The sequence below is a fragment of the Protopterus annectens genome, chromosome 6.part1 (genome assembly GCF_019279795.1).
Source record: "Protopterus annectens isolate FY-2018-M chromosome 6.part1, PAN1.0, whole genome shotgun sequence".
NCBI classification, from domain to species: Eukaryota; Metazoa; Chordata; order Ceratodontiformes; family Protopteridae; genus Protopterus; species Protopterus annectens.
In genome coordinates this window covers 291,156,119-291,170,753 of record NC_056738.1, presented here as the reverse complement: position 1 = coordinate 291,170,753, position 14,635 = coordinate 291,156,119, and positions in this window count along the sequence as shown.

The following is a 14,635-nucleotide window of genomic DNA, read 5'->3' as shown; positions in this document are numbered from 1 at the left end:
GTACATATTGAGCAACTGTTATACCAACTTAATCCACTCTGTATTTTTTCTTGGCTACAATACTGCTTCTATCTTTCAAGGATTTATGCATACAATTTGTATTATTGGAGCTTTTCTTCCTGGGCCTCCATGGAAAATGGTTTCTTTCTGGGCCAGTTGGACTTTCCCAGTAAACAAATGTTAAATAAATAAGTAAATATAGAATAAGGGAGAATAGTAGTGGGAAAATAAGACAAAAATATATTTAAATAACAAACTGCTTTTAAGAAAGATGGCTATTGCATATACCTGACAGAAATGTGAATGAACATTATATATACTTTAAATAGAACATCATATAAAATGTTTCAAAATGATATGAGCGCTGAAATTTGAAGGTTGGTCATGTGATTTTTGAAGTGTTTTACATGTTGAATGCAATTAGATTCACTAAGCCTACCTAAAATAACTAATTTTATAAGTCAAAGTTAAAACTGAGTGTTTTATTGCTGAATGAATACATTTAATTTGATAGAAAGTAAAGCAGATTTTTCAACATGTTTGAATCCGGGGAAAGAGAACAGGATTTAAATTGAACACTTTGTACTTTTGAATACAATATAGACTGCAATTCTTTTTTTTTTTTGACTCTATAGAAATAGTAAGGCATTCTCTTCAACCTCAGTAATGTGCATATTTTTATGAAGTAATTTAATAAGATATTTTTTAAAATATTTTGAAATTTGATGTGTTGAGTATTACACAAATTTGAAATATAAGGACTTTAAAAACTAATTCAGAGCTTTTTGTTAGAGCTATAAAATGTGTGTGCCTTTTGACATAATAAATATATATGTACATTGATCTCTCTTTTGTATTATAGTTTAGTATAACAAGATTACCTGCCATCTGTAAGCATACAGATGTCTTTATCTCTTCAGGTCCCAGTTTGATATAATAATGTTAAATGAATGAATAGTTTAGGAATATGAAATGGGTAATTTATAATGCTATTATATAAATAGATATATAGTATACTATTTGTTAGATTATCAAATGTCTATAATTAATAGAAGAGGATTATTAAACTTGAATGTAGTAATGGGGGAATAGTTATAAATGGCAAAATATGTAACTAAATTAATATTATCTTATTATTTTGACCTATATATAATATTATAATTATTTGTAAGTCACAGTAGCTTTTGGTAAATTTTTGGGATGAAATTTTAGGTGTTTCTAGATAGAGCAACAGGTTTAGTAGTTTGACTATTCAAGAGGCAGACTAGGAACCTTGGTATCCATGGCAGGATTTGTTTTATTAATATTATATACAGTTATAGTTGTAGACTTGTCTTTGTTGTTATTTTTGAATTTTAGAAGTTTAGTTTGTAGAAAGGAAGAATTCAAAAAATAATCTTTTACTTTTGAAGATATGCAAGTGCTTATTAAAATGATTATATTACCCAAGATTTTTTACATATAGATATGTATATATATATATATATATATATATATATATATATATATATATATAGATTCACTTCATAATCTCGAAATACTGAAATATCGAATTTCAGTATCTCGAGACCATGAAACTGAATCCACAAAACACCGAAACAACAAAACCCCGAACCCAAAACCGCAAAATTCAAAACACCAAACAAACCACACACACTACACCATACATACACTACAACACCCACATCACAACATAAACAAACAAAACTACACACATACACAACTCATACACACATAATCCCCACACCCCCTACTTATATATACTAACTCCAAGATCGCACAAACAGGAAACAAAAGCAAACTCACACACGCACATTCTCCAGTCCCTCACACACACACATCAAACATATCAGCACACTCACATACATTCTAACTCCCACTCAAAACCCTTACAAAGCACTCACTTACCTGACATAACACCTAGATCCACACACGGCACCGTACACCATCAACACACAATCCCAGACATTACGTAGTGTAAGGCCATAACCATGAATTTGAGATATTCAAATTCGTGATTATGAACTTTCGCTATTGTAAACTTTCGGCTTTATAGTCTCGAGATACTGAAATTCAACATTTCAGTATTTTGAGATTATAAAGTGCTCCTATAGATATATATATATATAGATATATATATATATATATATATATATATATATATATATATTACACACAATAGCTTTAATAACTGAGAAAGTGGAAAAACATTAAATTCATTCTTATGGTGTCCTAAAATGCTGAGAGTTGCTTATTGAAATCATATAAGACTATGGGAGTATGGTGGTATTAGCTTCCCAGATGTAGAATCTTAGTCTACTGCTGAAAGTTTTAACTCTGTTACACTATGGATAGAATCAACATACACTAGTCAATGTAAAACCATCTAGAAGCATATTATAAGTTTAATAAAGATGATAAATTACAAATATGTAATAATCTTTTCATCTGGTTAACAAAATTTACCTTAGAAGGAATTTAATTTCAGTCTTTAGACTTTGCATATATGAAATCAGTTCTCAAAACAGTTAATAAATATATTTTTAAAACGCTATTAAAATCAAAATGGAAATGTTTGTGTTTTCCTAATGCACATACAGATTTAAGGAAATTCAGAACAATGTTAAAATCAATTTATTAAAAAGGAATGGATTCACATTATGGTTCAATTGCTTTGAAAAGGAAAAGTTAAGTCCCCAAAATATTTAAATATAAGTTGGATGAATCTGCTAACTAGTTAATATTATCCGTCAGTAAGAAATTAAATGAATGTTTGGATATTATGAGTGAAGAGGAATAGAACACTATTCCCTCCATTATACAAATATATAAATACTATTATCAAAGGTTAATTGACATACAGAGGAAGCTTGTCCAAGCTATATAAGTTGATTATAAATACTAATAATAATTTCAATGTAAAATTCTGGAACTTTTTAGATAGTGGTGGGCAGAGTAACTCAATAGATGATAAGAATAAGGCTTTGATACTAATCAGTTACTCAAACTTCTTCAAGTTTATACTGGAAATTTTTTATGTGGAAGTATATCCATAAAAATGTTTGTTACTCCATATAAAATCTCTAAGTTTAGCAAAATGGCTTATTCAGTTTGTTGGAGATGTAGTAAATATGTAAAAGCTGACTGGACACATGTTTATGATTTGTAAAAAATTGAATGTATACTGGGAAGAGATAAGTACATTTTTAAGCGGTCATGGTCTGATAAATGTTCTTTAACTAGATCAATAATACTAATGAATGTTTCACTTCCTGTATCTGTAAAACCCAAAGAGCAAAGACTCTTCTGATCTCTCTTCATAGTTGCCAGAAAAGTTATTACAAAAAGTTGGAAATCGAACTTAGGTCCTACATTCAAAGAATTTTTAAATTTAACAAAAATACTATGAAAAACTGAAAAGAAGTGATCAGAATAAGATCTATAAATCATAGTAAGACCTTTAACTGTTGGGATAACCTTGAATTGTTGACATTGGAATACCAATATTCTTAATATGTTAATTGTATAAGGTTATCTTGATGATTCAATGTATTCCTATCATTGTATAACAATATGTGAAGTTGAATTTCTTCCTGTGAATATATTGTAAATATATTAAATTAATAAGAATTTTCTTTAAAAAAAAAGAACTATACATGGAGAAGATGCTTTAAGAGTATCACTGGATTAAAACAGGAGAAATTTGGGATACTCTCTGTAATTTGCTGGATGTGCTTGATATTTCAATGAAGAATAAAATTATGACAGGTTTTGAGCTTGACTACATTTTTTTCTGCAGACGAAGGAAAGGTGCTGCACATTATGCTGAAGATGTTGAGGCTTTTGTGGCTAAAGAGTACATTCTAGAAAACCGAGTAAAGAAGTGAAAGGCAATAGATTAAACATAAGATTTTTGATTACCATTACATAACCTGTTGCTTTTCATGGGATTGTTCCATGTGAGAAGAAAAACACAGGATGATACATCATTTATAACTTCATGTTTTTCCACAGCTATCCACTTCACCATCTGTTGTACCCTATTTCTACAGTAACTCTTTTATTCCACTTTTCCAATCAACCAGTAGTTGTTTATAGGGGTGTGCATGCCATTGCTTGGTTTACAAAGGCCTGTATCATATTTCTTTGAGCATAATAGTTTGATTTTTGATTGCATGTGCCAATGTAAAATCAATATCAGGAGAGATAATAATGTTCATAGGTTGTTGTGCTCTGGATGGTCAATCACGCAGAGAATTGAAAAAAAAGCTTACACCACCCATCAGTGATCACTTTTCTAAAGCGGCAAACTTTCAAATAAAATAATAAGGGAGTGTTAGGGTAGAGAGAGGCTTCACTCTGCAAAAATTATCTTTTATAGCTTTATTCATGTCATTTCTTTATTCATTTGTTCATATTGTAATGAGCTTGAATACTTGTTTTCCGAGTTGAGCAGATTATGTCTTGCAAGCATTATTTGCCAGATTTTTGTGATCCTAGCTCATCTCTTTGAAAGGAAACAGAATGGCAGTCATTATCAAAAGAGAGAGCTAGAGCTGCCATTTTTGTCATTCCTTTTTCTTCAGACATCTAATAAGTATAGTACATTTTTGTAATTCTGTAACCTAATGTCGGTGTGTACTTCCACACTGCCATGGCCTCAGTGACGATGCATGCATTATTTGTCATTGGTAGGAGCAGTGCTTCCCTTCTCATAGTTGTGCTCAAGCATAGATTTCTGGTCATCCATCATGATTTGTTCAAGATACAAGACTATAACTCTTCCCCTCCTTTTCTGATGAGTAAGCTAGTATTAACTGTCATACTCAGATTAACCCTGGCTGGATCAACCTGCACTCAGGCCCATGTTGTAACACAAAACACTTCATTTTAGTAATGTAGTAAGACTATAGAAGCAGGGCAGCTGTGGTGGTGCAGCAGTTAGCATTGCCGCCTCACAGCAAGAGGTTCTCCAGTTTGATCCTCGGCTGGGGTGCCTTCTGTGCGGAGTCTGCATGTCCTCCCTATGGTCGCGTGGGTTTCCTCTGGGTACTCTGGTTTCCTCCCACATCCCAAAGACATGATGTAGGTGGATTGGACACTCTAAATTGGCCCTAGGTGTGAGTGTGTGCATGTGTGTGCCTTCTGTGGAAGGTTGGGCACTGGGCTGGCAACTCAACACCGTAAAACTCTACTGCCAATCATGAGCGGACAGATGATCCACTGTGGTGACCCCTAACCAGGAAAAGCTGAAGAAGAAATAAGACTATACAAGCAGTTTTTAAAATATGTCCCTGGTTTTAGGCCTTTCTCACCCCCCCAAAAAAAATCATTTGGCTTTTTCCAGAGTTCTTGTACTGCAAAATTGAGAGATTTAGTTGACTGTCAAGTGGATTTTAGAAGGAGCTGAGAGCTACAGGGTAAGAGAAGTTTAGTGCTTCTTATGCCAAGTACACTTGCATTGGTAGTAGCAAAACAGGTAATATCCTTGCTTTTGACACGGAAGGCTGTGGGTTCTACTCCTACAGTATCCAGATGGATTGCTTGATACTGTACTGTGTTGTACTTTAAAGGGAGTAAGGTGTTGATGCTGCAGTCCTGTGAATGTCCTCCTTTGGAGGAATTACCTAGTAACTATGAACATGTTATCAGTTTGTCATCCATTCCCTATTGCAATATTACTAGCTTATCATTTTTTTAATGTAGCATTTTCAATTTATTCTTCAAGGGCAACAGGCACTTTATTTGTAGATGAAAGAATGAAAGATAAAGTTGTTTGCTTGTAGCAACCATTAGTTACGGTTCCCTTTAATGTGGAATTATTTAGATGACCTTTACTTCTGCAGAGATTTTGCATATTTACTGATATTGGTGGATTGTAATGACAGAAGTTTGAGTGGCTCATTATGGTTAACATTTTCTGAAATGGGTAGTTCTGTTGTTATCGGTTCACATATTTTGTTTCATTGCTTACTAGAAAACTGTTCAAAACTACAAATTTAAAGTACATTCGAACAAGTGGTACTGTATTATATAACAGATATAATTTGATACAATCAGGAAGGTGGATCAAAGAATGCATACATGTCTGCATGGCCCTAAAATTTGCAAGAAGGCTATGGTTTGAAAACAGCCCAGAGGTAAGCTTAGTCCTCCACTGGTCAGATGCAAAGTGAATGTGGGCTTTTATGCCGTTTCAATGAATGTGAGTTTCAAGGGCAGAGAAGTTTACTGCTCATGCTAAGTCTGTTTCATTGTGAGACTGTATTGTTTGTTGAGCAAAGGGCTGAGTGTTTCTGTTATTTTATTTCAATTTCTGTAATCACTGTAGAAATAAATAAGAAACAGTATGCACGCTGACAGGTTTGAACAGTGCTTATGGTAACTGAGGAGAAATAACCAAGTAATGGAACACTGGAGGGGGAAGGGGCTGCTGCTAGAGTGGTAGGGGGTTGCTGCAGGAGGGGCTGCTCTAGAAGGACCCACTCTATTACCCTGCCTAGGGCCCAACAGAGATACCTTATTAAAAGGATACAAGTCCTAAACAATAGGTCTTGCATGGACCACCTCAAAGATTTATCACTATACTCAGTATCCTACAGAGTGCTTAGAGGTGACATGTCTGGCATACAAGGCATCCTCTGACCTAATACAGCTGAACCTAGTGGACATCAGCAAGTCAAATGGCATCAAAAATACTCAGTCCAGGTATCTAAACTGAATGTTGCTGAGAGACTGATATATATCACAGAGGCTACCACTGTTTCAGAACAGACTATCCATAAAAATAAAACAAAGCTTATCTGTCAACTTGGCGCTAAAGATGGGTAATAGAAAATGTACTCCAGGATTACCCCTCATGCCACTAATGGATAGAGGCAGTTCCTAAATGCTGCATCCCTTACATGTGCCCCTTCAAATTATATATGGTATGATCACAGTTATTCTCACTAGGACTAATATACAATTATCACCCATGGGATAGCTAAGACCAATCAGAAAATGTAAATTCAAGCACCAAAAGGGAATTGGCTAAGCTTAAAATGTCCTCCAGGTGCACCTATGTTGTGGTAGTAAATAGTTATAAAAAAAAACCCTTTTTAGATCACTAAGTGCCCCTCTTAACCTCCACCCCCCCCCCCCCAGTCTTCAACAGCTTCTGGTGCCACTGCAGTATGCAGATAGAAAGGAAAGAAGCCCCAGCCATAACAGGTAGCTAAAGAATCCTTTTATAAGATCATGGCAAAGGGGGCGCTCATTAATGGAGGATTAATGTCTGCTGTTAACATAAATCTAAAAATCTTATTTTTGATAATCTGAAGTCTTTGTGTATTGTAAGATGAGTGTACAGTCAGTAAGGGAAAGCCATATTGAAGTTTATGTAAGGGTACATTTTTAGCAATAACAGAGCTGGCTGCGGAAAATAAGAGATGCAAGATCTTATAAAAAACGCTTGCACTGAGATAGAACCTTGCTAATGATATTATCTTCATGGGTTCAATAAGAAAGTGATTGAGTGCAATGCCTAAGTGTTTGCATTTGGGGACATTAGTTATAATATTGCCCTAACTGCCCTTACATTTGATGTTGTATAAGATAGATAGTTTTTCAGTAGAATCAAACAATATTACAAAAAAAAAAACATATCAGGTAATATTACATTTGTTTTTACTGGACTGAGTACCAATTTGATAGCAAAAGACCAGTGACATAGGCTGGAGAAATTCTTTTTCAGAAGTAATTGTAAGGCAATGTGTAATTTCTTAGACAGTCTTGGAGAATATCAAAATCTTTTTACTGAAGTAAAAGCATTTGCGAACATCCCACATTCATGGATAATAGAATGCTTGCAGATGTATAAGATGCACCCTATATTGATCAGTTACATTGCAGTGATCATGAAACAGTGGCAAACCACTTTGCAGTTGAGCTATGCCAAAGGGCACATTATTATCCTAGGGATAAAAATTCAAAGGGAAATATTCCATGGTGATTTTTATCACCCCTGCTGTTTTACCTTGCCCTCATTCCAACAGGCAGTTTAGTTAAGCGATTAGACTATGACTATCATTTGCCATCCAGAAATCAACCTTGTATAAAGACTGCTTGTCTACTTTTTGTAGATGATTTAAAATTGCTTATCTGATATAGAGTTGAAAGCACAACTACAGATGTAGAAACTTTCTCAGATAATAAAAGAATGAAATTTGGTCTTGATAAATGTGTAAAAGCAACATTAGAAAAGAAAGCTGCAGCATCAAGAAAATATGAATCTGGGACAGGAATGTGATATAAGGGATCTTGAACAGAAGGGAGTGTATAAATACTTGGGAATACATGAAGGATCAACAATAAAATATCAACAAATGAGAATAAAACTTCAGAAGAATAAAACTAATATTGAAAACTACACTGAAATCTAGGAATAAAGTCCAATCTATAAATCAATTTGCTTTTACTGTTTTTACAGTTTTGTAGTGATTGGTCCCAAAATGTATTGAATCAATTGGACATGACAATAAGAAAAATGCTTCATGTTTATCAAATGATATATAAAAATCAGGGCATGCCAAGATTATATATCCCTTGCTCTGAAGGAGGTATAGTCCTCAAAATTGACTACATATATGAATCTCTTATCATGGGACTACATGCATATCTGCTGACCTCATCAGATCCAAACGTAGTGAAAGTTTTAAAACATGAGAGATAAGACGTTTAAAATGACATATTTGCTTTGCTTAGCAGAAACATTTTAGAAGGACAATCAAACCAGAAGTTGATAAAAATAAGACAGCAACTGAATGTGCCAAAAACAATAAAAATAATATAATGGAAAAGATCAGATGACAAGGAAAACATTTGAAAGTCCACAAATATAGTGGCAGATACAGAGATCTTGGAGCAAATTTATGTTGGTCAAGATTTCTTGCAGGAACAGTTATGGAGAGGTGAACTGAATCCAAAAGATGAAAGGCTAAGAATGATGGCCCAGGACAGTGGACTATGTACACTTTGATTTACAAAGTCCATTGAAAACATCGAGAGACATGGACCAATGCATGTTCTGTAAAACAGTGCTAGAAACACTTGCAAATCTCATTGCTGGGTGTGATACACTTGCGACAGAGAGGCCTTGTATATTGAAAGGCACAATAATGTGGCAAAACTGCTACACTAGAGATTGTGCAAATATGAACCACAAAGCATTATAGAAAATAATGAAGTTTAGATAAAAAAACAAATGAGAGAAAACCAGATATAGTAGTCCATGAAAAAAGACAAAAGTATCACTGGTTATTGAAATTGCTACACCCAGTAATTATAGTGTATTATGTACACAGAGAGACAGAAAATCACAAAATACCAGGATTGGCAAGCAGAAATGAACAATATTAAAAGTAAAATGATCAAACAGTTCCAATAGTAGTACGATCCACTGGTCTAGTAAAAAGGAATTTACAGTCTTACTTAAATATGCTACCAGTACATGTAACCCATATGAACAACAGAAGGACACAATTCTGAACACATTGCAGGTGCTGAAATAATACTAATTTTGTGAACTTTAATCTCACCTTGACATAGGAATGGAGTCTATTTCCATCACTTATTTAACATGGAAAGTCCAACTTGGAACAAGGCCAATTTTCAGCGGAAGCCCGGGGTGAAAGGCTCCAGATGCATGTCTTTGTAACGTGGGAGGAAACTCACATGAATGCAGGGAGGACATGCAGACTCCACACAGAAGGCACCCCGATCGAGAATCGAACTGGAGAACCTCTTGCTGTGAGGCAACAATGCTACCACTGCACTGTCCATGGTATTCAAAACCCAAAATACTTGGAAATTTTAAACCAGAAGTGACTATGTTACCTAGTCTTCAGTCATCATTAAAGTTAGATATCAGTAACATTTTTATTATATTTTTCTCTGAGAAGAAAAACCCATTAAGAAGTTGCTCTAGTACAGAGCCTGTGTGACACCAGTACTTATCCCTGTCAGGATTGAAAGCTCACTCTCATATGTTCATAAAGTCATAGGCAGATACAAAGCAGTCCATCTGCAGGACATTTCAAGCCCAACCAAAAACTCTATTCAAAATTTCCCTCTAGCCTCAAGGAAGGTATGACAAGGTATACTGGGAGAAAATTTGAGGCTGCCCATCAGAATACCTAGCTATACCTTAAAGGTGGAAAGAGTGCTACTCTGCTTGACATGTCCTGGAAGTTTGACCCAGAGGTGAGGATTATGCTGGGATATGAACATATCATGCTAATGTTTCTTATTTATCTGCTAATGAATGTTTAGTTCCTTTAACGGAGTATTTGAGTACAATAAGTTCTGAAAAGGTATAGGAGATCAAAAAGGGTTGGATCTTTCATGATGAAAGACTAAACATATATCTTCACAGAGGAATCTGTAAGATACTGAATACAGCAAAAGGACTGTCAGTGTCTCCTAGTAACTCAGATTTTTAGGCCACTGATATTTTTAGTTACAAATCTCTAAGGTCTCTCAAGTTTTGTGATATTTTTAAATAAATACATGCCAAAACAAACATTATATTCAGTAACGGGTCTGGTAAGATATGAGTAAAGGAGAATTAAGACTTCTTTGGGTCTGGTAGAGATGGGCCAAAAAAGAGGACTTCCAAACTACTGTGGAGACATGATAGTAAAATGTTAAGGAATTATCAACAAGAGTTCCCACATCCCTTACAATAGTGTCTGACTAGACAGATGCATCTCCTGTACAGTAAGTTAAAATGAACTATGCCACATTTTTTCCATTTAGTTTTAGACCATTGTCCCTGCACCAATTTTTAACATGATTTAAGCTATGTTAACGCAATTATGAGTCAGTTGAAGATCAAATAGCAACACCAAATGTACAGTCTTCTTTAAACTTAGTTAACCAAAGGCTGGAGGTGCTGGCTTGAAGGTCTAAGAAATATATGCCAAATAAGAAAGTGCCCAAAAGTGAAACCTGTGGTACACCACTAATATATATTTTTTTTGCTTTCAGAAGTACTTTGACCAAATTGGTTCTGCCAGACAACTCGTTAGTTATCCATCTCATAGTATAAGAACATTAGTTATCCATCTCACAGTATAAGAAGTTATATTCAGATTTACAAGTCTATCACTAATGCCTGCATGGGGAATAGTGTCAAAGGCCTTGGCCAGGTTTAGATATGTTGTACATACTGAATAACCATTTTCCAGTTTTTCAGTTACTTTTTCAAAGAAATTAATGAGGTTAAAGAGTCAGGACCTTCCTTTGATAAAGTCAAATTAATGAGGGTCCAGGGTTAAGAGATTTTCAATGTCCTGATAAATGAAGTCTGAGATAATGTTCTCCATAGCTTTACATATGACCCTACTGAGACTAATGGGTCTATACATACCAGGGTCTGTGGTTGGCCACCATGGTGTAATGGCATTACAGTGGCCATTTTCCAGGCTTCAGGCATATAACCAGTGGGGAAGTTTAGATTAAAGAGGTTAAGTTGGGGTTCAAAAAGGCCATATTTGACAATGATACTCAGGCAACTGAACACATTGTCAGGGCCCATGGATGAATTATTCTTAGTCTTTGAAAAGGCTATGAGAACTTTTTCCAAAGTAATTAAGGGGAGTGGTCGGCATTGTGAAACCTGTGGGATAGCTATAACTGTAGGTTCAATAAAATTTGCACTCATTTTTTTACTTAAGATATTAGCTATTACCTTTGGGTCAGAGAGTGCAGTATTATTGTGCACTAGTTTCATACACTGCTGGCTATCAGTTGTTAACTTTGAGACATAGTTAAAGAAAGATCTTCAATTATATTTGGTTTTAGTAGTTATATTGAATTCATACTCAGCTTTGGGCTTCCTAATGTTTCCCTTCAGCTCTTGGTTAGTTTGCTTAAGAGTGCTCTTAAGGTAGATAGAATGAGACCTGTTATAAGCATTAAGCAGTTTCTTTCTCTTGTTATATAATTTGTTTATACAGGTATTCCACCACAGGGATGTGTTTTTAAACTTCTCGTTTTATTTGTTGTGGATAGGAATTGCCTTATAAATACAACTATTAAAGTGGGAGTAGAAGTCAGTGGCACAGTTAGCTTTAGCAATAGGATCTTTCAGAGGAGGATGATAGCTGAATTTAATTAAGTCATCAAGTAACTGAAAAAGGTTTGCTTTTGAGAAGTCCCTAAACATAGAGCTATTTACAGTGGAAGTACCAACGGTTTTAAAGGGAAAGGTGACAAAATTATGGTCTGATTTAATAAGACATGATGATACATATGCAGATGAGCAAGAACTGGCCATATCTGTGAGGACTAGACCCATGATATTGGGGCCCCTAGTAGGATGCAAAAAGAGTTAGTATTTATAATGTCAAGAAAGCACTAGGCATGCCAACCATTAGCAGTGTAGGTCAGCCAGTTTATTGATGGATAGATAAAGTCTCCCAGTAGAAAGTTCTGGGGTTTAATGGGAATTTCAGCTAATGTGTTAAGATAGCAATCGTGTTCAGAAGGGAACATTGAGAACATTCTATAGCTATGAGGAAGAAATGAATCTTGTTTAGGGTGATTTTGACTCCTAGGAATTCACTTGTAGAGTCCCAAGGAACTTTTTATGAGGTTATGATTGCCAGTGGGTCTGAAGATGAGATAGGCATCATATCTAGGAATAAAGGGAGTGCTTTCATTGCTCTGAAAAAAGTTTCTATAACCATATATATATATATATATATATATATATATATATATATATATATATATATATATATATAAATTTGTTCAAGTTGCTGGAGAGACTCAAGTTTAGGCATTTTCTAGGTTGCAATGTCCATCCAATAGACTCTGCCTAACAAAAGGCACTATGGGGACAGCAAAGGTTTTACCCAGAATGTGAAATCCTTGGTAAGAGAGATGTAGGCCATCCCTGGCAAAACAGAAAGCCTTGTCAGCCATCTCATCCCAAGCTGATACATACTGTATCCCCCTAGAATGACAACAACACCATAGCCAATTATTAAAGCCAATTATATTGTCTTTAAATCTCAGCATCATTCTGGGTGATGGTAAAATTCCACTCAAGACTAGTGTCTTTCCTACCTCAGACACATGCAAAGCAAGTTAAATCATATCCTTTTGCATGTCTCTCAGGATAAAGTATCTTAGGTCATTCAATACCACATGGACCATTATCAGATCATAATCATATCTGTCAGGATGGAGGGATCTAATAGCACTTGTTACATTCTGGATCCTGGCTCCAGAAAGAATACATGGTGTCTATATGCCTTACCAAAGAGTTACCTATTACTAAAAAATTACCATGGTTTGATGCAGCCTTAGTGGGTCATAAGATCTTGGAGTCTGCACCTTTGTGGCTCAAACAGATATGCATATTAGGTGTGGGTGTGATGGGTGAAGGTAGGTGTACTGATGTGTATACTAATGTCTGTTTCTTACTCTTTAGCTTAGGAGAGTTAGGGTGTGCTATCTTAAAAACCTCAGCATAAGATAGTTTAGTAAAAGTGGACTCACTGTTCTGTATATGCATACATGTTGTGCTTACTGAATGTATTCTGAGGTGAGAAGGCAGTTTCCAAGTTAAGTAAATAGTTACACTTCTAACATGCTGAATCATAGTGACGAGACAATAAAGAGTTTTTGGAAAGCATGAGGCATTTACTACACTGCCTCAAAATAGCTAATGCTATTAGGCTGACTACAGAAGTGAAAACAGCTGACTGGGATTCTATACTGTATGGTGCAGATGAAGGGGTATAAGATAGGTTAAGAAGAGGAAAATTGAATGGGCTAGAAAAATGTAATAAACTAAGATATGGATAAAGGATAAAGAATGAGCTGTGCCTACTGTAGTAGTTGTAATGTGCAAAAAAATGTAAAAGTGACAGATTATGTAGGGTCAATAAGGAAATCAGTTACAGTGGCAAATTCAACTAAATGTCTTAACCCAACAGGCTAATGTGTTTTTTGCTTAGCCAGTAAAAACAATGTGCAATGGGTTCTCTAACTAAATGGATCCAGATGAAGTAACTGTAATAGCTACAGATAATCTAAATGAGTGGTTTCAAGTGCAGTAACATAAGTGAACTAATAACGGTATATCACAAAGGTAACCTTGTACTTTCTACTGTGATACTGTATAGCAGTAGCTTTAAATACCATAACAATACAGTACTTACATCGAGCAGAACTGCAACAATACCAATGATCAAAAAGGGCAGCCAGTTACTGAGATAATAAGTAATTTTTTTATATACCTAGTATGAGCAACAGACAATACTGCAGTACTGTCATAAATAATGCCAGTAGTAACAGTACAAATACAACAAGGATCAATTCTGCCATATTATTTAAACTTATTATCAGTACAGTCAGCAAATCAAAAGTGAACAGCAACACAATACCAACAATGAGAAAAAGTGCAATGCTATTTAAACCAATCAAAACAACTGCAGAACAAAAATGTTAATTTCAGCAATGTGTTCACAAGAAGTGCAGTTAGTAAGTTAATAAGAGAAAATGTTTTGCATTATGAGATAAGGCAGTATAAAAATCACAGTAGTACAACAGCATTATGAAAAAGAAGGCACTGAAATTTATA